The 24,298-nt window shown below is 38.8% G+C and overlaps 1 protein-coding gene across 10 annotated transcripts in view; it reads left to right on the top strand.

The window, feature by feature from the left end:
* ZNF148 (zinc finger protein 148) overlaps positions 1-24,298 on the top strand; it is a 147,837-nt gene that overhangs the window by 6,965 nt on the left and 116,574 nt on the right. Inside the window, exon 1 of one of the 10 annotated variants that reach the window (XM_055568479.1) lies at positions 7,601-7,768. The exons of 8 other annotated variants lie outside the window; for them this stretch is intronic. The gene's annotated coding sequence lies outside the window, so the exon portion shown is untranslated. Of the gene's footprint in view, positions 1-7,600; positions 7,769-9,181; positions 9,328-24,298 lie in introns of those variants that run through there. One more of the 10 variants, XM_055568480.1, reaches the window with a different exon arrangement.

Genomic DNA, 24,298 nt, shown 5'->3' with positions numbered 1-24,298 from the left:
TATGCTTTCTGTTGTTCTCTTTGACTAAAAAGAAAAAAAGGATTGCTGTCACTAAACTGATTTCATGATGAATTAATTGATCATAACCTGTAATTTGTAATGAAGAGTTCATGAGTATGGTATAAGATAGGAAAGCTCAGTTGGGGTTGAGTTGAAAATGGATGGCCTTGAAAGCTAAGCTAAGTAGTTTGTATTTGATATGACATAGTGTTGTGCTTGGTAAGCAAGCAAGCTAGGTTTTAGTCTTGGCCTTTCTGTTTACCTCCACGATGGTTGTGGAGAGAATTACTTCCTTTCTGAGACCCAGTTTTCTCATCAGGAAATTGATAATCATTACACCTCTGGCAAGGGTTATTGTGAGGGTTTGAGGATTAAAGTATGTTAATCTAGGATTTAAAGCATGCTAACATATATCATTACGGTACAGCTATTGAACTTTTTTGAGTAGAGAATTGAACCAAGGACTATGTATTAGATACCTTAGTCTGATGATAGCTATACCATACAAGATAGATTGGGGATAGTGTGGTGGCAGAGTATGACTGGAGGTGAGGAAAGCCCAGTTTGGAGGCTACAGGAGAAACTAAGATGGGCTTGAATTCATTTGATAACAGGAGGATTATAAATAAAGGTGTGAGATTTGATTGGATCGAGAGAAGAGGGGAAGATGACTAGGAAATGAGAGTTGGGGAAAGATGTAAAAGGCAGCAACTGCAATTGGATTACATCTTTAGATAGTTTGGTGGGGTACATTAGAATAGATACAATTTCCTGCATGAGTAGGTTCTCAGTTGTTTGTTGATGATTAAATAGGTAAGCCGAGGAATGAACTGTGAGTGAAGACAGTGATAGATGGGTTTGAGAAGGAGGGGTTAGATTGGAGGGTGCTTTTGATGATCTGCCAGGATTTATTCAGTCAGGAAATAATTTTATATACTTACTGTGTGCAAGGTTCTATGGTAGGCCGTGTGAAGGATACACATTTATATATGATGTAAACATTTTCATATTCTTCAAGAGTTTGTCCTGAAACAAAAATGTGTACACATCTGTCTGACAGAAGTACTATGGCAGATTCAACTTTGTGAAGAATTGGTACATAGCTTAGAGCTTGAAGGATAAATAAGATTATAGTAGGCATGATGGTGAGGGTTGGCACTCCAGAAAGAAGTGATATGACTGGTAGAAAAATTCTGGATATATTAAGTAATTGGTGGTCTACATGAACTGGAATTTAGGGTTCATGTTGATGAATGGAGGAAAATAAAGTTAAATAGATACTTAAATATCCAGGCTGAAGTGGTTCTTAAAAATTTGTTGGGAAATGACTTATATAGAATGCTCAAATCTTGAGTACAGTTTAATTTTTTCTCCTAGGTTTACATTTATGTAATCATCACCCAGTTCAATATAAACATTCTCAACATCCCAGAAGGTTTCCTCATGTGTCTCCTCTAAGTTTATGCCGCCTTCAACCAAAAGTAATTACTATACTAACTTCTGTCACGCAGAGTAGTTTTGTTACGTTTTCATATTAGGGGAATCATACTTCTGTATCTGGTTTCCTGTGCTCACCATATGACTGTGAGATTCATTCTTTTTCATTGCTCTTTGGGGTTCATTATGTGAATATACCAGAGTGTTTATCCATTCCATGATTATTGGAAAATTGAGTAGTTTCTATTTTTTGGAAATAGAGTTTTAACTTGACTCGGTATGTAGTGGAGAACCATTGATTTTTGAGTGGGTTTAAGAGTGTTTATCTGGTGACCTGTTTTGTTTGTTTCTCTGTTTTTTTTTTTTTTTTTTTTGCAATGAAGAGAACCTAGTAACTAGAAGACAAAGAAGGCTATGACAGAAGTGTGAAGTACTGAGAATCAAAGTTGGGATGGTGGTAATGGGAATAAAGGGAAAGGGAGCCATGTAAGAAATAATTGAAAGAAAGATTGAAGGATTTGATGGCAAAAGGGCTTTTGGGAAACAGTGGAGAAAAACAAAAGGGGAACTCCAGGGTTTTTAATTTGGGTGACTGTAAGAATGGTGGTGTCATTAAAAGAAATTATTATATCCCTTAGCAGAACCATGTTGATGGGGAAGAAGGGCTACTTTGGTTTTAAGACACATTGACCAGTGTGTGAGGCACCAGTGAAAGTATCCAAGGGGTATTGTCTGCTGCTGCTGCTAAGTCACTTCAGTCGTGTCTGACTCTGTGCGACCCCATAGACATCAGCCCACCAGGCTCCCCTGTCCCTGGGATTCTCCAGGCAAGAACACTGGAGTGGGTTGCCATTTCCTTGTCCAATGCATGAAAGTGAAAAGTGAAAGTGAAGTCGCTCAGTCGTGTCCGACTCTTCGTGACCCCATGGACTGCAGCCTACCAGGCTCCTCCATCCATGGGATTTTCCAGGCAAGAGTACTGGAGTGGGGTGCCATTTGCCTTCTCCAGGTATCCATAAGAGGAGAGAAAATGTAGAAACAGCAGTAAGGGATGAAACCCTGAGAGGCAGAGAACTGGAGAGAGCTCCTGGACAGAACTTGGGAAAAGACCCATTCTTTGGGCTAAAAAGAGGACTAGTAGTCATTGGAGACAGAAGAAGCAACCAGAGAGACCGGAGTAGAATTCTGTGTTGTGTGTGCATTGCCTGTATGCTCAGTGGCTTTAGTTGTGTCTGACCTTTATTTACCCTATGGACTGTTGTCTGCCAGGCTCCTCTGTCCATGGGATTCTCCAGGCAAGAATACTGGAGTGGGTAGCCATTCCCTTCTCCAGGGGATTTTCCAGACACAGGCATCAAACCCACGCCTCTTCATGTCTCCTGCATTGGCAAGCTGATTCTTTACCACTAGCGCCACCTAGGAAGCCCCAGAAAAGGAGGTAGTTCAAGTGTCATTGCCAAAAAGATTAAGAACTTGGGTGCTGAGCCATAGGATTTGGTACATGGAATTTTTTTGGTCTTCAAGAGAGTAGTTTGGAGACCAGGGTCCATAGGGTTAAAGGACTGAGTGAGTTGGGAGAATATGGAAGCATCAGCTATAGGAATTGTCTTAAGTTTATTTTAAGGAGGAACAACTCTTCTTCCAAAACTGAAGGCAAGAAGTAACAGATGGATGAAAAGATACAGCATTTTAGAAGCTATAAAGAGGATTTGATTACAGGTGGAGAAATTGTGATCTGAGAGAATATTATGGAAGAGATTATTTGATGAAATTAAGGATTTAAATATGAAAATGATTTGGATTAGTCAATGAGATGGAGAGTTGTATTTAGAATAAGTCAGTTGTAGAAGATTTCGTAGCTTTCTGGTGATGCTTAACACCCAGTGTGTGGGTGTGGATAAAACAGATGGTGAAGATTGTCTTTCCTTGGGGAAATGCATGGTGAATGTAATGGGAAGTCATGGTATTCTGGAGAGGGCAATATTAAAATGGTTGATGGACAGATTTAAATTGTGTAGGGAGATAAGTGAAGCCAGAAGGAGGTGAAGAGCAGGTGTAGACCTAGAAAATAAAGCAGTTGTGGTTAAAAAAAAAAAAGGTCTCTAACGTTATAGTCCTAGTGGCGCTGCACTTCCAATTGATGTCCTGTTCTCAGTATATACGTAAGTGGCTGAAGTGCACATGCAGGTCTTGGGAGTTGAGGAAGGTCTGTGTAATGTGCAGAAAGGTCTTCAGCACCTTGGTCACTGAGAATAGTGGCTGAATGTGGGACAAAGTAGGACTGACGTCTTTGTGGGGAGCAAGGTGGGAGGGATTCTGGAGCTTGGTAGATGTTGCAGATAGAATGGTTTAAGTGAGTAATGTGAACTGCAAGGAGATTTTTCAGTGATAAAACAATGGGAGTGGCCTTGGGGAACAAAAAGCAATTGGTGCTTTTATCAAGCTGAAGGAGTGGAAGAATGGATAGCTAAGTTCTGTGAAGCAGGTTGTCCAAGAAAAGCCAAACTTGAGATAAGATGAGGGGCTATCCAGATAAGAGATAGTAGTGATCTGAATTGTTGTAGCATGAGGATGGAGATAAAAAGATGGATTTGTTTCATTCACTCTTTAAGTTTTTTATAAATAAATTATACTTGCAAAATTGTAACCATTCATGTATAGTATACTGAGATAAATTCAACTGAGAGATATTTGTGGATTAGAAAGGAGACAAAGGGGGAAAAAAGCTGAGGTGGAGGTTACTAATATGAAAGTCAAAAGACATGGTAATTTGTTGACAGTAGAACATGGACAAGCTGATAGAAGCTAGTAAATGGATAGAAATGAATGCAGAGATTGAAGTTGACTCTATATCAGTCTAGTGGGGAGGGATGGGGAGGGACATGGGAGGTAGGTTCAAAAGGGAGGGAATATATGTGTACATACCTATGGCTGATTCATGTTGAGGTTTGACAGAAAACAACAAAATCTTGTAAAGCAATTATCCTTCAAATAAAAAAAAAATAAGAATAATAAAAAAAGAGATTGGAGTTGACCTGAATAGGAATAAGTAAGATGAAGAGGACAGTGAGTAGCTTGTAATAGAGAAAATATGGAGGAAACATAATGCCACCTAAGAAACAAAGCCAGAACCCTATTCCTTTTCTGTGCATGCAAGGACAGTCCTTGCTATCCATGATGTTATTATAAAGGTGATAGATACTATGTCATGTATAATTGTTTTTTAAAAAATGATGAATGATAGAGACATTGAGATTTTTTATCTCTCCTTGAGTGCCTCAAAAACCACAATTCTGCAAAAATTGTGTGGTGATAATTTGTATATGTAAAGAGGTTCAGGTATAAAATGGAAAACATGGGGTGGATGGTAAAAGGAAGTGTCTTAAGGGATCTAAAGTGGCTTCTGTAGTTTCTTTTTGTCTGTGACTTTTATCTGATATATTTCTTAGTGTGTTTAGGAAGTTGGTCTGCTCTGTCTTCTCATTTCATTTATTACCTGAAAAATACTTTTACTTAACTTTTTATTTAGAGTAGAGCTGATTAACAAAGTTGTGATAGTCTCAGGTGCGCAGCAACGCAACTCAGCCAGACAAGAGAGAGCATATAAATGTATGGTTCTAAATATGGCCTATTTTATTTCTGATTATTTATCATTTGTTGAACATTTCTAGAGGAGCAGTGTTGCCAGTTCTAAAGCCAAAATATAGCTAAAACTGAACCATTGCTTCCTTTTTTGTTTTGTTGTAGATCTTCAGCATTATCACCTCAGGGCATGAAACCTTCATCATCTTCTGTGCTGTAGCCCATGGGGTTGCAAAGGGTTGGACACAACTTAGTGACTGAACAAGACCTAGACCAGGCCTTCAATGTTTTGGCTTGCATCTTTGCTCTTAAACTTTTGCTTGTCCTTTTATACAATAGAATTGATTTTTGTCAGACTTTGTCTTCTGTTAACATTTCCCTTGTACTATCAAAGACTTGACTCTCAAGTGCTTACCTAACTGTGCTTTTAGAGATTCTCCATTAGTACCGTGCTCTGGTCCCAGTAATTGGCATTTTAAACCATTAAGGGAAAAATGCTGTATACTTCAAATCCTTACTATTTGCATTATATTCTTCACATGGTTAATGAACTCTTTCATCTTTCAGTCTCTGAGCAAAGAATACTTCCTGACTCTCCCTGTTCAGATCAGGGTTTTTGATGTTCCTTTATGTTTCATGGAAAGAGAGCGTGTTTATTTATTTAACTTTTTATTTTATATTGGAGTATAGCTGATTAACAAAGTTGTGATGGTTTCAGGCGCACAGCAATGCGACTCAGCCAGACAAGAGAGAACTTATTTAGTGGCACTGAGAAAAATATGACAAAGCACGAAATATAGTTTTGGTTTTCCATCCTAGGGCAGCTTTGCTTCAGAATTAGTTTCAGAATCTAGCTCTTGGTTATTCAGCCTTTTTCTCTTATATCTACATTTAGTAAGTCACCAAATTTAATAATGAAGAACCTATGGAGACCACCCAGAGCTTGGAAGGCCTAAGATGGCCCAAGGATGTCACTTGTTTGATTCACAGCTTTACTGTAATCTGCCAATAGTCTAGAATTGTTTCTGTGAGTGAGTGAGTGAGTGAAGTCGCTCAGTCGTGTCCGACTCTTTGCGACCCTGTGGACTGTAGCCCACCAGGCTCCTCCGACCATGGGATTCTCCAGGCAAGAGTACTGGAGGGGGTTGCCATTTCCTTCTCCAAGAATTGTTTCTAGGACCTGCCTTATACAGGCTTGGCGAGTGGGGGTATGCTCTGAGTCTTTGAGTGGATTGTGTGGGTTAGACCAATGATGGATATCTTAAGATATGAGGAATCATTATAGTAGAAATGGTGACAGTATGTTTTAAAGTGATAAATTAATTTAACATAGATAAATGACTTCACAAGATAGGGGTTGGATGCCTGAAAATCTTGGTTCATGTGAAGGAGTTTTCATTGTAAATTTGAGAGGATCCAGTATATAAGGGATTAGAATGAAATACACAGTTGCTGTTTTGCAGGGTGCCCTGTATATTTGTCAACACGTACATACACACCTGCATATGTAGAGACATATAATGATAGAGATAATGTGTTAATTTGATTAGGTTCTATAAGTAGAGTCTTTGGGGAAATAAGTATGGTAGTCTTGTTATGAGTGATTCAAATGAATTGGTAGAGAGTAGTTGGAAAGATAGTTATTAGGGGTATGTTTAGGAAGTAGATTTTTTCAGTGACTTTGGTAGCCTGTCTGGCACAGTTTCACAAAATTTGAGGGCCATTTGGGGCAAATTTGTGTGTTAAGTTGGGGGATGTTAGCTTTGAGGGATCGTAGGATCAAACAAAAAATGCAGTGCCTGAGAAAGTTATTTATTAATTGATTTGGTAGATGCTGATAAAAATTAAAGAAGGTATTTGTGGAGAAGTTTGTGTAGGTAAGTGGGATATATAATGGAAGGGATTTAGGAGAAAGTTTGTTATTATTAGAAAAGTAAATTTCAAAAGGGTAAAATTGAAAAGACCGTTTAGGGAAGATAATTCTTCTGAGAAAATGCAGCTCACAGGTTGAAAGAAGGCAAGGGAAAAGTAAAAGGAGTAAACTAAGGTGTGGAAGGAAGAGTTAAGAGGAAGATTAAAGAAGAGGTTACTGGAAAAGACTTATTGTAAGGAATGTTGTGTTGAATACTACTTTTGATAGTGGTTCGGTGGGGAGGGGGACTTTTACCAAGGATAATTCAGTTTAATAGTTTTATTTCTTAAGAAACCCGGGAAGTCGGGAGCCCTCCTAGCCCTCCTGTTGGGAGCCCAGGCTCGCCCGCGCGGGATTTCACAGGAGCTCGGGTCAGCGGCAGGCGGAGCTGCGCGCGCGGGGTGGGCCCAGAGCCGCCGCAGCTGCCTGCGAGCGCGGCCGAGCGGAGTGGAGGCGGGCCGGGCCGGTGGGACTCGGGCCTCAGGGATCCGCGCACCCTCGGGCCCTCGGGGGGCGCTCCAGCGAGCGAGCAGGCCCGGGGCGGCGCGGTGGGGGCCGGGAGGAGGGGCTTCCCTGAGCGCCCGAGCAAACCTCCGCACGCGGCTCGCACGGCTTCCTTTTGTTGTGTGTACGGGAGTGAGAGAGTGCGCGCGCGTGCGTGAGTGCGCCCGTGGGCAGAGAGGCGGCGGAGGGGGGCCGAGAAGCCGGGGCTTTTCCTGCTGGGGTGGCTGGCGCGCCCGGGCCTCGGCGGGCGGTGGGGCCTTGCAGACACCCGTCTTCCGGGTCGGGGCCCGTGGCGCAGTCCAGGCCCCTTCCCCCAGCGAGATGGCAAACTTTGTGAGTGACTTCTCGGCGGCTAACAAGTGTCTGCCTGACAGCGGGGGCCGACGAACGTTAATTGACACCCTCCTTTCGGTCCTAACCCTGTTTTTTTTTTTTGTTTGTTTGTTTTTTTAACAAATCTTATGTTGGACTGTACTGTGTTTACAGTTTTACGGTGTGCGAAAAGGTCAGACGGGTAACTTGGGTCTACTAGACACTTTTTTTACTTGGTATCAAGAGCAAAAATTGTACGCTTGTATCTATCCTTATATTGGTTGCGCTACTAAAACCTGCATGTTTAGTGGTAAGAACAGTCCTAAAGGCCTTTCCAGAATTAGGCTGTAGGGCACACTTTGTCTCTCCAGACTTCGTAAAGCACTTTTTACAGTGCCAAGAAAGAACTACTTGTGTCTTAGACTAGATAAAGTTAGGAAACGAAAAAGTTAAAGCCCTTACCAAGAGCTTGCGTTAAAAACAGCTTTTTTGTTTTGTTTTGTTTTACATAAATTATGATTGGTGTAGTTTGCATATAGAGTTTTACACAGTTGGGCATGGTGTGATTTTAAAAAGAGCGTTTCTTACTAATTTTACAAAGGGCAATGATAAAGGCACCACACAGTTTTGAAATTTCAAGTATGTTAAATGTTGCTATAAATAAAATCCTGTTCAGATTTTTAGATTTAAGAAATCTAAAAATACGTTTGCAGTTGTCCTTTGGGTGCAGGAAGAAGTCCTAGGTTGCCCAGGGCTTGTTTCTGGGCAGATTTTCAGTGTTGTCAGCGTGATATGGGTGTAGAACCTTAACCTGAGTGAATAATTTGCTTGAGATTACCAGTGTGTTTGCAGCTGGGAATAGACTCTGGGTCTCTTATTCCCAGTCTGGTGACCTATCCAAGAATAGACTAAGGAAACTGGGTATTTGTCTGTTTGGTGGAAAATATGGCCGAGTTGATTTTATACTAAGTATTAAAGAGCCAGAAAGGGAATGTGTGAACGTTTAATCTTTGCTGCACTTAGACGTATGTAGTTTCTCCATTCTTTAAATACATAAAGGATTTGAGGATATTCATGTTGCTTTTCATGGCATTTGTAGCATATTTACATTTGATTGAAACGTAGATGCTTATTATATTTAACTGTGGGAGATGAGTTTTTCAAGTGGGTGTTCTCAGTGGTTGAAGAATAGTTGGTAACCTGAGGATGTTTAGCCTCATAAATGCTAGGGAGAAGAGGAATTATGTTAATTTCATTAATTTCTAAGTAAAAAATCTTCAGCGGTCTTTATTGAAGATGCTTACAAAGGTCCTGCTGGAATACCTGTGAATTTTCTTCTCACCTTTCTGTATTGCTATTTTCATTATAATTACTGGCTATGATTTGTTTTGTTCATTCCTGGTCTTTCCTTTTACTTTTCCTCCTGTGTCACAGAAACATTCCCTCTTCTTCCTGCTTCTCATCTCCAAAGAACCCTGGAAATTTTTAATCTTAATACAGTTCTCCATGAGAGATGGTTTTGGCAATGTCTGAAGACATTTTTGGTTGTCATGCTGGGGGATTCTGTTGGTATCTAGTGGGTAGGTACTAAACATCCTACAATGCACATGATAACCCCACAGCAAAGAATTATCCAGTGCAGTGTCAGTAGTGTTGATGTTGAGAAGCCCTGATTTAATTATTGTGGGTGATATTCTACTTATTGTCATGTAATTGATATCTCTGTATCAGATCTGTTATAAATCTTTTCTTAGAGTTGTCATTAGAATGATCATGGATCAGAGGTTATGAAGTATATTTTAGAGCATGAGTTAATAGGATTTTGGAGTGGAAAGGTTAAAAAGTATAACTCTGAGTATGTGGCTAAGGAAATAGTTTCAGAGAGATTGTGCCTTACCCAAGGTTCTACGGATATGGAGAGCTCAGGTCTTGTTATTTCTATTATAATTTAATTTTAATTTACTTAATTAAAATTAATTTTAATTATTACTGAGGGAAATGGTATTTTGTAACTTTTGGTTGATAAATTTAAATAATTAAAAATTTAAAAATTGCATCATGAGAATCTCAGTATTCACTAAATCATTGTTACTTTTTTATTTTCCCATGTTGTTGAATTCTTCAGCATGGTTTTGTTAACCGTTGTAAACTTTTCAGCATCTTCTTTTTAAAAAAAAATTTGAAAAATTAAAAAAGGCCACATACAATTTAAAAGCAATTTGGAGTTAATTAGGATATCGTTGGCAGTATTGCGGATGCAAACCCAGCTAGAATTGTTAAAATGTCTCAGGGTGTCTTGAATTTAGACATCTGTTTTATGAGGATTACTATAATGGTCAGTTATTTTACTGATTGTAAATCTATTTTAGCAAGATTCTTTCAGTTAATTTTAGAAAAAGATACTGAAACTTTGAGGTGAAATGCAATTGAATGATATATAAATTAGATATTTAAATTGGGTATTTCAAATTAAGTGCTGTATTGTTGGAGGGAGAAATACGGAGTTCTTTTTAAGTTAAAAAATGTTTTCTGTGGTGCTGCTTTTTAAAAATGAGGAAACCAAGTAGGACAGAAGACCAATATGAGCAAAGATTTAAAAAAAATTGTTTTATTTAAGAAATAAAAGAAATTTTTTTATAGAAAAATTTTAAATGCTTTTTAGCAAAAAGAATAAAATCACTAACTGGAATACACTACTGTTAATGTTTTTATATATGGCATCTTATATTTTTGTTAACCGTTTATTATGAAAAATTTAAAAAGATAAAAAATGCAGCTTTCTTATGAACTGCTATATACCAGACTAGCCTCAACAGTTAGCAATTAATGGCCAGTCTTATTTCATCTTTGCTTCTGCACCCTGTCTCTCAACTCACATAATTTTTAAAAACACTTTAATTTGAAATAATTATAAACTCAGGAAGTTGCAAATAGTGGAGTCCTGTGTATCCTTTACCCAGCTTGCCCCCAATGGTGAGACATTGAAGTTAGGAATTTGACATTGGTATTAATATATTACTGTTATAGAGATTGTCAAACTTAGTCAGTTCTCAGCATTTTAAAAAATTTAGTTATTTTGGATAATTGCTTTACAATGTTGTATTGGTTTCTGCCACCTTCACCCCCTCTCGGCACCCATAAGTCTTTTTTCTGCGTCTCTGAGTGGGTCTGTTTCTGTTAAGTAGATCTGTTCATTTGTGTTGTATTTTAGATTCCACGTATAAGTGATATGGTATTTGTCTTTCTCTTTCTGATTTAATATAATAATCTCTAGGTTCATCCATGTTACTGCAGTTGGTGTTAGTTCATTCCTTTTTTTTTTTCTTTTTTTATGGCTGAGTTTCTTATTTTATTCCTTTTTGTTTCATTCTTATTCTTTTTTTTTTAATTTTATTTTATTTTTAAACTTGTTCGTTCATTCCTTTTTTATGGCTGAGCAGTACTCCATTGTATAACTATGGGCTTCCCTGGTAGCTCAGCTGTTAAAGAATCCGCTAGCAATTCAGGAGACCTGGGTTCCATCCCTGGGTTGGGAAGATCCACTGGAGAAGGGATAGTTACCCACTCCTGTATTCTGGCCTGAAGAATTCCATGGGCTGTTTAGTCCTTGGGGTGGCAAAGAGTCAGACACAACTTTGTGACTTTCACTTTCATTTTTCATCCGTGTTACTGCAGATGGTGGTGTTTCACTCTTTTTAATGGCCAAGTAGTATTCCATTGTGTATCTATACCACATCTTCTTTATCCATTCATCTGTTGATGGACATTTAAGTTGCTTCGATGTCTTGGCTGTTGTATGTAGTGCTGCTATGAACATAAGGGTGCATGTAATCTTTTCAAATTATAATTTTATGTGGATATATGCTCAGAAGTGGTACTGGTGGATCATATGGAGACTCTGTGTTTAATTCTTTGAGGAAGCTCCATACTGTTTTTTGTAATGGGTGCACCAATGTACATTCCCATCAACAGTGTGAGAGGGATCCCTTTTTTCCAACATTTATTTGTATGGTTTTTAATGATGGCCATTCTGACTGGTGTGACGTGGTACTTCATTGTAGTTTTAATTTGCATTTCTCTAATAATTAGCAATGGTGAGCATCGTTTCATAGGGCAGCATGTTTTTGATTTTGATGAAGTTTGGTTTATTTATTTTTACAGAATATGCTTTTGGTGCCAAGCCCAAGAACCTTTTCTTTAGGTCTTGAAGACCTAATTTTTATTCTGAAAATTCTGTCGTTTTATGTTTATGTTCATCATCCTTTTTGAAATAATTTTTGTACGTGGTTGTGAGGTTTAGGCCTAGACTTTTATTTGGCATGTGCATGCATGCATGCTCAATCCCTTCAGTTGTATCTGACTCTTTGTGACCCCCTGGACCACAGCCTGCCAGGCTCCTCTGTCCATGGAATTCTCCAGGCAAGAATACTCGAGTGGGTTGTCATGCCCTCCTCCAGGGGATCTTCTTGACCTAGGGGTTGAACTTGCATCTCCTGCATCACAGGTGGATTCTTTACCCACTTGTTCCAGCATTGTTTGTTGAAAAGGCTATCCTTTCTCCTTTGAATTATTTTTCTGCTTTGTCAGTTAATTTTTCTTTACTGGTTATAGAATTATTTAGATTATTGGCTTCATTTTGGTTTAGTTTCAGTTGTGTGAATTGGAGACATAGTTCAGTTTTTTTCTGTGTCCAGTTTAAAAGTGTAAAGTTGTTTTGTAGTATTCCCATGTTATTGATATTACTTAATATTTATTTATTTGACTGTGCTGGGTCTTAGCTGTGGCACACAGGATCTTTGATCTTTGTTGTGGATGTGGGATCTTTTTGGTGTGGCATGTGGACTGTTAGTTGTGGCATGTGGGATCTAGTTTTGTGACCAGGAATCGAACCCTGGCCCCCTGCATATACAATGTGGAAGCTTAACCACTGTGCCACCAGGGAAATCTTCCTTATTATCTTTTAAAGTTCTACAAGGTCTTAGTGATATCCCTGTTTCAATCTTAATATTGGGTTTATGTCTTGTCTCTTTGTTTTTGTTAGTGATGGTAGAGGAATGTAAAATTTTTGCTTCAATGATATTCTCTGTTTTCCTATTTTGAATTTTGTTAATTTCTGCTCTTCATTGTTTGCTTTCTGTTGCTTGCTTTGGATTTATATTTTGCTTTTTTTTTTTAAAGTTTCTTGTAAGTAATTAAGGTATTGATTTGAATCTTTCTTCTTTTCTACTGTAAGCACTTACTGCTACAGATTTCCTCCTAACTACTGATGTAGCTGCATCCCACATATTTTGAAATGTTATGTTTTTATTTTCATTCATTTTATGTACATATTTAAAATTTTTCTTTGAGTGTTTGTCTTTGACCCATGGACTTTGTTTTTCCACTTTACTTTTCTTTTTTAATTTGTTTTTAATTAGAGGAACCCCATGGACTTTTAAAAAGTGTTTATTCGTTTGTGTTCAGAAATTTTCCTGTTTTCTTCCTGTTACTGATTTCTAGTTTGAGTCTATTATTGTTATATAATGTACCTCCTATTTTATTTTGATTCTTTTAGATTTGTTGAGGTTTGTTTTATGTCCCAGGATATAATCTGTCTTTGTGAATATTCCATGGATGTTTGAAAAGAAATACGTACTCTGCTGTTGTTGGGTGGACTATTCTGTGTACATCAAGCTGACCCTGTTGGTTGGTTGTGTTATTAATACAGCCTCTCTGATGAAAAACAAACGAACCATCCTAGCTTTTCCATTCTTTTTACTTTCAATATATGTTACTGAATTTCTTGTTAGTAGTATATAGTGGGCCATTTCAGAAACATATTCTTCCAGTCTTTCTTGATTTGTCTGTTTAGACCATCAACATTTAAGGTAATTACTGATAAATATTGACACTTAAATCTGCCTTTTTATTGTTATTATTTTGTAATTTTCTCTGGCTTTTTGTTTCTCTTTTCTTTCTATCCTGCAGATTACTAAAACATTTCTTAAGATTCTTTCTCATAATTTGGAAAATATTTATAGTTTTGAGTCTGTTTTGGTATAGATTTTGTAGTGGCTGTTGTAGTTATTACTAGTGTATATATGACTTACAGCAGTCTCCAGGTATCAGTACTTTACTGCTTCAGTTGTCATGTGGAAACTTCACTTCTCATTTGCCTTTTTTTACCATCTTGACTTTTAAATGTAATTAAGTATCAGTATAAATTTTGTTTCCATCATTAAGTATGATCTAGAAAACTACGATGCAGCTGAAGATGGAGGAGCTCTATACAGTCAGCAAAAATAAGACCTGGAGCTGACTGTGGCTCAGATCATCAACTTCTTATTGCAAAATTCAGGCTCAAATTGAAGAAAGTAGGGAAAACCACTAGGCCATTCAGTTATGACCTAGATTAAATCCCTTATGATTATACATGCAGTGGAGGTGACAAATAGATTCAAGGGACTACATCTGGTATACAGAGTACCTGAAGAACTAACTATAGATGGAGGTTTCTAACATTGTAAAGGAGGTGGTGACCAAAACCATCTGCAAGAAGAAATGCAAGAAGGCAAAGTGGTTGTTCGAGGAGGCCTTACAAATAGCTGAGAAAAGAAGAGAAATGAAAGGTAAAGGAGAAAGGGAAAGATATACCCAACTGAATGCCGAGTTCCAGAGAATAGCAAGGAGAGATAAGAAAGCCTTCTTAAGTGAACAATGCAGAGAAATAGAGGAAAACAATAGAATGGAAAAGACTAGAGATCTCTTTAAGAATATTGGAGATACCAAGGAAACATTTCATGCAAAAAGATAGGCATAATAAAGGACAAAAACAGCAAGGACCTAACAGAAACAGAAGAGAGTAAGAAAAGATGACAAGAATACACAGAAGAAGTGTACAAAAAGCTATTAATGACCCAGAAAACCATGATGGTGTGGTCACTCACCTGAGTCCTGGAGTGTGAAGTCAAGTGGGCCTTAAGAAGCATTACTATAAATAAAACAGTGGAGATGATGAAATTCCAGCTGAACTATTTCAGATCCTAAAAGATGATGCTTTAAAGTGTTGCACTCAATATATCAGCAAATTTGGAAAACTCAGCAGTGGCCAGAGGACTGGAAAAGATCAGTTTACATTCCAGTTGTGAAGGACTGTGCTAAAGAATGTTCAAATTACCATACAATTGCACTCATTTTACATGCTAGCAAGATTATGCACAAAACCCTTCAAGCTAGGCTTCAATAGTACATAAGCCAAGAACTTCCAGATGTACAAGCTGGATTTAGAAAAGGCAGAGGAACCAGAGATCGAATTGCTAGCATCTGCTGGATCATAGAAAAAGAAAAGAAAATCCCCCCAAAATCTACTTTTGTCTTATTGACTATGCTACAATCTTTGATTCTGTGGATTACAACAAACTGTGGAATATTGAAATATCAGACCACCTTACCTGTCTCCTGAGAAATCTGTATGCAGGACAAGAAGCAACAGTTAGAACTGGACGTGGAACACCTAACAGGTTCAATATTGAGAAAGGAGTACAGCAAGGCAGTATATTGTCCCCTTGCTCATTTAACTTAAATGCAGAGTTTAGTTCAGTTCAGTCGCTCAGTCGTGTCCGACTCTTTGCGACCCCATGAATCACAGCACGCCAGGCTTCCCTGTCCCATCACCAACTCCCGGAGTTCACGCAGACTCACATAAATCGATTCGGTGATGCCATCCAGCCATCTCATTGTCTTTCGTCCCCTTCTCCTCCTGCCCCCAATCCCTCGCAGCATCACAGTCTTTTCCAGTGAGTCAACTCTTCACATGAGGTGGCCAGAGTACTGGAGTTTCAGCTTCAGCATCATTCCTTCCAAAGAATACCCAGGACTGATCTCCTTTAGAATGGACTGGTTGGATCTCCTTGCAGTCCAAGGGACTCTCAAGAGTCTTCTCCAACACCACAGTTCAAAAGCATCAATTCGTCAGTGCTCAGCTTTCTTCACAGTCCAACTCTCACATCCATACATGACCACTGGAAAAACCATAGCCTTGACCAGATGGACCTTTGTTGACAAAGTAATGTCTCTGCTTTTGAATATGCTATCTAGGTTGGTCATAACTTTTCTTCCAAGGAGTAAGTGTCTTTTAATTTCATGGCTGCAGTCACCATCTACAGTGATTTTGGAGCCCCCAAAGATGAAGTCTGACACTGTTTCCACTGTTTCCCCATCTATTTCCCATGAAGTGATGCGGCCGGATGCCATGATCTTAGTTTTCTGAATGTTAAGCTTTAAGCCAACTGTTTCACTCTCTTTCACTTTCATCAAGAGGCTTTTTAGTTCCTCTTCACTTTCTGCGATAAGGGTGGTGTCATCTGCATATCTGAGGTTATTGATATTTCTCCTGCCAATCTTGATTCCAGCTTTTACTTCTTTCAGCCCAGCGTTTCTCATGATGTACTCTGCATAGAAGTTAAATAAGCAGGGTGACAATATACAGCCTTGACGTACTCCTTTTCCTATTTGGAACCAGTCTGTTGTTCCATGTCCAGTTCTAACTGTTGCTTCCTGACCGGCATATAGGTTTCTCAAGAGGCAGGTCAGGTGGTCTGGTATTCCCATCTCTTTCAGAATTTTCCACAGTTGATTGTGATCCACACAGTCAAAGGCTTTGGCATAGTCAGTAAAGCAGAAATAGATGTTTTTCTGGAATTCTCTTTTTCGACGATCCAGCGGATGTTGGCAATTTGATCTCTGATTCCTCTGCCTTTTCTAAAACCAGCTTGAACATCAGGAAGTTCATGGTTCACAAATTGCTGAAGTCTGGCTTGGAGAATTTTGAGCATTACTTTACTAGCATGTGAGATGAGTGCAATTGTGCCGTAGTTTGAGCGTTCTTTGGCATTGCCTTTCTTTGGGATTGGAATGAAAACTGACCTTTTCCGGTCTTGTGGCCACTGCTGAGTTTTCCAAATTTGCTGGCATATTGAGTGCAGCACTTTGACAGCATCATCTTTGAGGATTTGAAATAGCTCAACCAGAATTCCATCACCTCCACTAGCTTTGTTTGTAGTGATGCTTTCTAAGGCCCACTTGACTTCACATTCCAGGATGTCTGGCTCTAGGTGAGTGATCACACCATCGTATGCAGAGTAGATCATATGAAATGCTGGAGTGGATGACTCAGAAGCTGAAGTCAAGATTGCTGGGACAAATATAAAAAACCTCAGCTATGCAGGTGATACTACTTTAATGGCAGAAAGTGAAGAAGAACTAAAGAGCCTTTGATGAAGGTGAAAGAGGAGAGAGAAAAAGATGGGTTAAAATTCAACCCTCAAAAATTGAAGATCATGGCATCCGGTCCCATCACTTCATGGCAAATAGATGGGGAAAAAGTGGAAACATTTTTCTTGGGCTCCAAAATCACTGTGGATGATGACTGCAGCCATGAAATTGAAAGATGCTTGCTCCTTGAAAGAATAGCTATGACCAACCTAGACAGTGTATTAAAAAAGCAGAGATACCACTTTGCTGACATAGGTCCGTATAGTCAAAGTATGGTTTTTCCAGTTGTAGTGTATGAATGGCGAGTTGGACCATAAAGAAAGCTGAGACCCAGAGAATTGATGCTTTTGAACTGTGGTGTTGGAGAAGACTTGAGAGTCCCTTGGACTGTAAGGAGATCAAACCAGTCCATCCTAAAGGAAATCAGTGCTGAATATTCATTGGAATATTCAAGGAATGATGCCGAAGCTGAAGCTCCAATATTTTGGCCTCCTAATGCAAAAAACAGACTCAATGGAAAAACCCCTAATGCTGGGAAGATCGAGGGAGGGAGGAGAAATGTGTGACAGAAGATGAGATGGTTGGATGGCATCACTGACTCAGTGGACATGAGTTTGAGCAAACTCCGGGAGATACTGAAGAACAGGGAAGCTCTGTGTGCTGCAGTTCATGGGGTTGCAGAGAGGATGTGACTTGGTGACTGAACAACAGAAAATTAATGATGGAAAAGATAATGTGTTGTGTGTACCTATATTTCTATTTTTCTTGTTCAGAAAATTTTCTTCAGCCAGGGATCGAGTTGCTAGTGACATATTCTTTTAGTTTTTCTTCTCTTGAAAATGCATTAAAATTTTTTCCATTTATTCCTTGCTGTGGTCTGAATGAATTTCTCTAAAATGTAAATGTTGAAATACTAATCCTTAGCATGATAGTATTGGGAATTAGGTCCTTTGGGATATTTTTAGGTCATGGGGGAGAGCCCATGAGTGGGATTAGGGCTGTTACAAAAGAGGCCCCCAAGAGACCTCACTTGCTCCTTTTCTGCCATGTAATAATACAGTGAGAAGTCTGTGACCTGGAAGAGGGCCCTCACCTTAACCATGTTGGCACCCTAATCTTTGGATTTCCAGCCCCAGAACTGTGAGAAGTAAATTTCTGTTGTATATTTATAATAGAGCCACTCATTTTGTCATGTTTTGTTGTGGCAGCCTGAATAGATTTACAACATTCCTGAAGAGTAGTTTCACTGGGTCTAGAATTCTTGGTTAGCAATTCTTTTTTTTTTTTTAAAGCATTCAAAAAATATTCTGCCACTTTTTCTAGTCAAGGCTGTATATTGTCACCCTGCTTCTTTAACTTATATGCAGAGTACATCATGAGAAACGCTGGGCTGGATGAAGTACAAGCTGGAATCAAAATTGCCGGGAGAAATGTCAATAACCTCAGATATGCAGATAACACTACCCTTATGGCAGAAAGCAAAGAATAACTAAAGAGCCTCTTGATGAAAGTGAAAGAGAAGAGTGAAAAAGTTGGCTTAAAACTCAACATTCAGAAAACGATCATGGCATCTGGTCCCATCACTTCATGGCAAATAGATGGGGAAACAGTGGAAACAGTGACCGACTTTATTTTTGCGGGATTCAAAATCACTGCGGATGGTGATTGCAGCCATGAAATGAAAAGACATTTGCTCCTTGGAAGAAAAGCTATGACCAACCTAGGCAGGATATTAAAAAGCAGAGACATTACTTTGCCAACAAAGGTCTGTCTAGTCAAAGCTGTGGTTTTTCCAGTAGTCATGTATGGATGTGAGAATTGGACTGTGAAGAAAGCTGAGCGCCGAAGAATTGATGCTTTTGAACTGTAGTGTTGGAGAAGACGCTTGAGAGTCCCTTGGACTGCAAGGAGATCCAACCAGTCCATCCTAAAGGAGATCAGTCGTGAATATTCATTGGATGGACTGATGCTGAAGCTGAAAATCCAATATTTTGGCCACCTGATGCTAAGAACTTTGAAAAGACCCTGATGCTGGGAAAGATTGAAGGTGGGAGGAGAAGGGGATGATAGAGGATAAGATAGTTGAATGGGATCACTGACTCAATGGACATGAGTTTGAGTAACCTCCGGGAGTTGGTGATGGACAGAGAGGCCTGGTGTCCTGCAGTCCATGGGGTCACAGAGAGTCGAACATGACTGAGCGACTGAACTGAGCTGAACTGATGGTTGAGATGAGAAGTCTGGTGTTGTTGCAGTTGTTGTTCAGTTCTAGGAAATAGTTATTTTTTTCTGGCTGCCTTCAAAGGCTTTTCTTTCTTTTTAGTTTTTGAAGTTTTAATTATGATGTGTCCCGGTGTAAATTTCTTTGGGTTTATCCTGTTTTGGGTTTGCTCTGTTTTTTGAATCTGTAAGTTTGTATGTGTCATATTTGAGACATCATTAGCCATCTTTCCTTTATATACTTTTACAGTCCTTCTCTCCTCTCTGGGACTCCAATGATAAGAATGTTGGATCTTTTGTTATTTGGCCTCAGGTCCTTAAGACTCTGTTAGTTTTCTTTCAGTCTTTCCTTTCCTCTGTTTTTCAGATTGGGTTAATTCTATTTTTCTGTCCTCAAATTCAGTGATTCTTTTTATTATCTCTGTGATTGTATTGAGCCAATCCAGCAACCTTTAAAGTTTTATGTTATAGTAATTTTTAGTTCTGTAATTTCTTTTTGCTTCTTTTTTATAACTTTTGTTTCTTTACTGAGGTTTTCCATTTTTTTTTTCACTTGTTTCAGGAGAATTTAGAATTGATTGCTGACACATTTTATAATGGTGCTTTAAAATCTTTTTCAAATAATTGTGTAGCATCCAACTCATCTCTGTATTGGCCTTGATTGATTATCTTTTCTCACTCATGTTGGGATTTTCTTTTGTCATTTTCAGTTGTGTATTATGTCAGAAGGCTCTGGGCCCTATTTATATTTTTTATTTTATCACACAGTCATCCCACTTAGATTTAGTGTACTGGTCTTCGCCTGCTTTTGTAGGCTTTGGTTTTAATGGCAGTTTAATTTTCAGAGCCCTTGTGGTTGGCTTGGTTTATCTGATGCTGTCTGGACACCCACTGGTCCTTGCTGATTTTACCTTAGAGAATAGAAGGCATTTCCTTTTATCAGGTTTCTGGGTGTCTCCAGATGGGAGAGGATTGTGGTGCGGTCCTCCTGGTACCCACCCCGAACACCTAGTTCTTCCCTGACCCTTATCTCTGGGTGAGAGAGGAGAGTCTTGGCCCATACTGAATTGTTTGTGCTGGCTGGGTTCCTAAGTTTAGACCACTTGCCTCCGCATCTCAAGGTGGAAAAAGAGTTTCAGATCATACAGGGAAGGAAGAGTTGCTTCCTCTGTCCGGTCTTTGTTGTTGGCTGAGCTTCCAGTTGCCCTCCCTCGCTTGATATTGCAGAGAGACTCCTGTTTAGTTTGGGGGAGGATTATGCTTATCTAGTCTACTTTCTGTTGCTGAATTGGTGGCTGGGAAATGTCAGTCTGGGTTGCCTTCTTCTATTGGATGTGGGGACATAAAGCACTATGATGCTTTTTTTGTTTCTTTGGTCCTAGAGTCCGAAACTGGTTAGCTGCCTTCTTTCCAGTTTTCATAGTTTTCTTTTGGTTGTCTCTTTCTGTTATTCCCATGGTTTATACTTGTGCTTAATGTGGAGGAGCAGGGAAAAAGAGAGCTGTGCCATCTAGACTGGAAGTTCAAATTCCTTATTTTTTGTGAACTTGCATCATCTCCACCCAGCAGGTTATTTCAACTTTGAAAATAATTGTTTATGGCCATGTACTTTGTGAACTTTTGAGCACAGTATAAATGTTTGCTTCAATTATAGACCATAGTATTGGACCCTAAGGAAATTTTTGGAACATGGGTAATAATCAGTTCAAGAGGGTGCCAGAATATGTGCTTGCAATTATACTAGGCATTTATCACATAAACAAACTTTGTAATATAGTTAATTAAAATGAAACTGTGAATTCTGGGTAAAGATGTGTTTATTTAAAGGATTATTTGTATTTAAAGTATTTAATAATTTCAGTACTAGATTGTTGTTGTTCAGTCACTAAGTAGTGTCTGACTCTTTGTGACCGCATGAACTGCTTCACGCCAGGCTTCCCTGTACTTCACTATCTCCCTGAGTTTGCTCAAATGCATGTCTATTGAGTTAGTGATGCCATCCAACCATTGCATCTTCTGTCATTCCCCTTCTCCTGCTCTCAATCTTTCTCAGCATCAGGATCTTTTCCAGTGAGTCTGCTCTTCACATCAAGTGGCCACAGTAGTGGATCTTCAGTTTGAACAACAGTCCTTCCAGTATTCAGAGTTGATTTCCTTTAGGATTGACTGGTTTGATCTCCTTGCTGTCCAAGGGACTCTGAGGAGTCTTCGCCAGCACCACAGATCGAAAGCATCAGTAATACATACTAGTTTTTTAATATTAGTAAACATTTTTAAAAACAATACTGAAAATGTTGTATTATGCAGACAGGTTAATCTGTTTCTAATTCATTAGTTGAAAAGGAAAGATAAGATAAAAGGTCGTGCTTTTTACATTCCATGGTTTTCTAATTGAGAATAAATTGGCCCAAAATAAATTGGTCCATTCTATGTTAGTAGAAGAAGCCATTGTTTCTGAAGGATGAATAACTTGTTAAATCAACTACTGCTATTTATTCATTTGGCCACCCTGCTCAGCATGTGGAATTTTCGTTCCCTACCATATATTGAACCCATGGTACCTGCAGGAGAAGCATGGAGTCTTAACTACTGGACTACCAGGGAATTCCCAGCTATTACTGTTTTTTAAAAAAATCTCACTAGCATATGGAAACAGTGGCTGACTTTATTTTTTTGGGCTCCAAAATCACTGCAGATGGTAATTGCAGCCATGAAATTAAAAGACGTTTGCTCCTTGGAAGGAAAGTTATGACCAACCTAGACAGCATATTAAAAAGCAGAGACATTACTTTGTCAACAAAGGTCCATCTAGTCAAGGCTATGGTTTTTCCAGTGGTCATGTATGGATGTGAGAGTTGGACTATAAAGAAAGCTGAGCGCCAAAGAATTCATGCTTTTGAACTGTGGTGTTGGAGAAGACTCTTGAGAGTCCCTTGGACTGCAAGGAGATCCACCCAGTCCATCCTAAAGGAGATCAGTCCTGGGTGTTGATTGGAAGGACTGATGTTGAGGCTGAAACTGCAATATTTCGGCCACCTGATGCCAAGAGCTGACTCATTTGAAAAGACCCTGATGCTGGGAAAGATTGAAGGCAGGAGGAGAAGGGGACGACAGAGGATAAGATGGCTGGATGGCATCACCGACTCAATGGACATAAGTTTGGGTAAACTCCGGGAGTTGGTGATGGACAGGGAGGCCTGGCATACTGCAGTTCATGGGGTCCCTAAGAATCGGACACGACTGAGCAACTGAACTGAACTGAACATATTTTGTCAATTGTGTTGTTATTGTAGTTATAGAGAAATAATTGGGCTCCATTGCAGCCACTTGTTGAGGTATTCTCTGATTGACTTTAATAGCAAAGCTTAGATTTCTAATCAGATTAGAAACCATTTCTTTTTATGTGTGAGCACACCTCTACATTGTGTTTAGTGTCTAATGGAATTCTGGATGTATGTTCTAGACAGAGGAGATAAAAATGACTGATTCTAGTATTGAATAAGATTAAATTATCAACAGGTGAACTGGCTTTTTAACGGACTATTTATGTTTTTAAATGAAAATATTTAACTATATTTCATATTTGAAGTAATAATTCTAGTTCCCTCTTGTTATTTTTGGTTTAATAGTATTTTAACATTTTTATTAATAAAGAATTGACACTTTAAATAGCTGAACTTATTTTCAAATGGGTATTTCTGTAATCTTTTCTTGGGTCTCCTAAATTATTAGAGTAGAATAATTTTTATAAAAATCAGATGAACTTAATTTTTTGTTTCTTTACATGGTAACAATTATTGAAGCAGAAGGGATTAAGAAGAGGTGGCAAGAATACACAGAGGAACTATACAAAAAAGGTCTTAGTGACCCAGAAAACCACAATGATGTAGTCATTGACCTAGACCCAGACATCCTGGAGTGTGAAGTCAAGTGGGCCTTAGGAAGGATTACTGCAAACAAAGCTAGCGGAGGTGATGGAATTCTAGCTGAACTATTTAAAAATCCTGAAAGATAATGCTGTTAATGTGCTGCACTCAGTATGTCATCAAATTTGGAAAACTTGGCAGTGGCCTCAGGAAAAGGTCAGTTTTCATTCCAATCCCAAAGAAGGACAGTGCTAAAGAATGTTCAAACTACTGTACAATTGAGCTCCTTTAACATGCTAGCAGTGTTATTCAGCTAGTAATGCTGAAAATCCTTCAAGCTAGATTTCAGCAGTATGTGAACTGAGAACTTCCAAATGTACAAGCTAGATTTAGAAAAGGCAGAGGAACCAGAAATCAAATTGGCAACATCTGTTGCGTCATAGAAAAGGCAAGGGAATTCGAGAAAAACATCTACTTTGCTTCATTGACTATGCTAAAGCCTTTGTATTTGTGGGTCACAACAAACTGTGGAAAATTCTTAAAGAGATTGAAGTATCAGACCACCTTGCCTGTCTCCTGGGAAACCTATATGCAGGACAAGAAGCAATGGTTAGAACTGGACATGGAAAAACGGAGTGGTTCATAGTTGAGAAAGGAGTTCATCATGGCTGTGTACTGTTACCCTCCTTATTTAACTTATGTGCAGAATACATCGTGCAAAATGCCGGGCTGGCTGACTCTCAAACTCTAATCAAGATTGCCAGGAGAATCAACAACCACAGATTTGTAGATACCACTGTAATGGCAGAAAGTGAAGAGGAACTAAAGCACCTCTTGATGAGGGTGAAAGAAGAGAGTGAAAAAGCTGTATTAAAACTCAGCATTCTGAAAATGAAGATCATAGCATCCGATCCCATCACTTCATGGCAAATAGAAGAGGGAAAAAGTGGAAATAGTGACAGATTTTATATTCTTGGGCTGCAGAATCACTGCTAACGGTGACTGCAGCCATGAAATTAAAAGATGCTTGCTCCTTGAAAGCTGTGACAAATGTAGACAGTGAATTAAAAGCAGAGCCATCTCTTTGCCAACAAAGATCTGTATAGTCAAAGCTATGGTTTTTCCAGTCGTTTTGTATGGATGTGAGAGTTGGACCATAAAAAACAGTTGAGTGTTGAAGAATTGATGCTTTCGAATTGGGATGCTGGAGAAG

The sequence above is a fragment of the Bubalus kerabau genome, chromosome 2 (genome assembly GCF_029407905.1).
Source record: "Bubalus kerabau isolate K-KA32 ecotype Philippines breed swamp buffalo chromosome 2, PCC_UOA_SB_1v2, whole genome shotgun sequence".
NCBI classification, from domain to species: domain Eukaryota; kingdom Metazoa; phylum Chordata; class Mammalia; order Artiodactyla; family Bovidae; genus Bubalus; species Bubalus kerabau.
The sequence above is the reverse complement of the archived record's forward strand: the minus strand, read 5'-3'. Positions and strand labels throughout refer to the sequence as shown.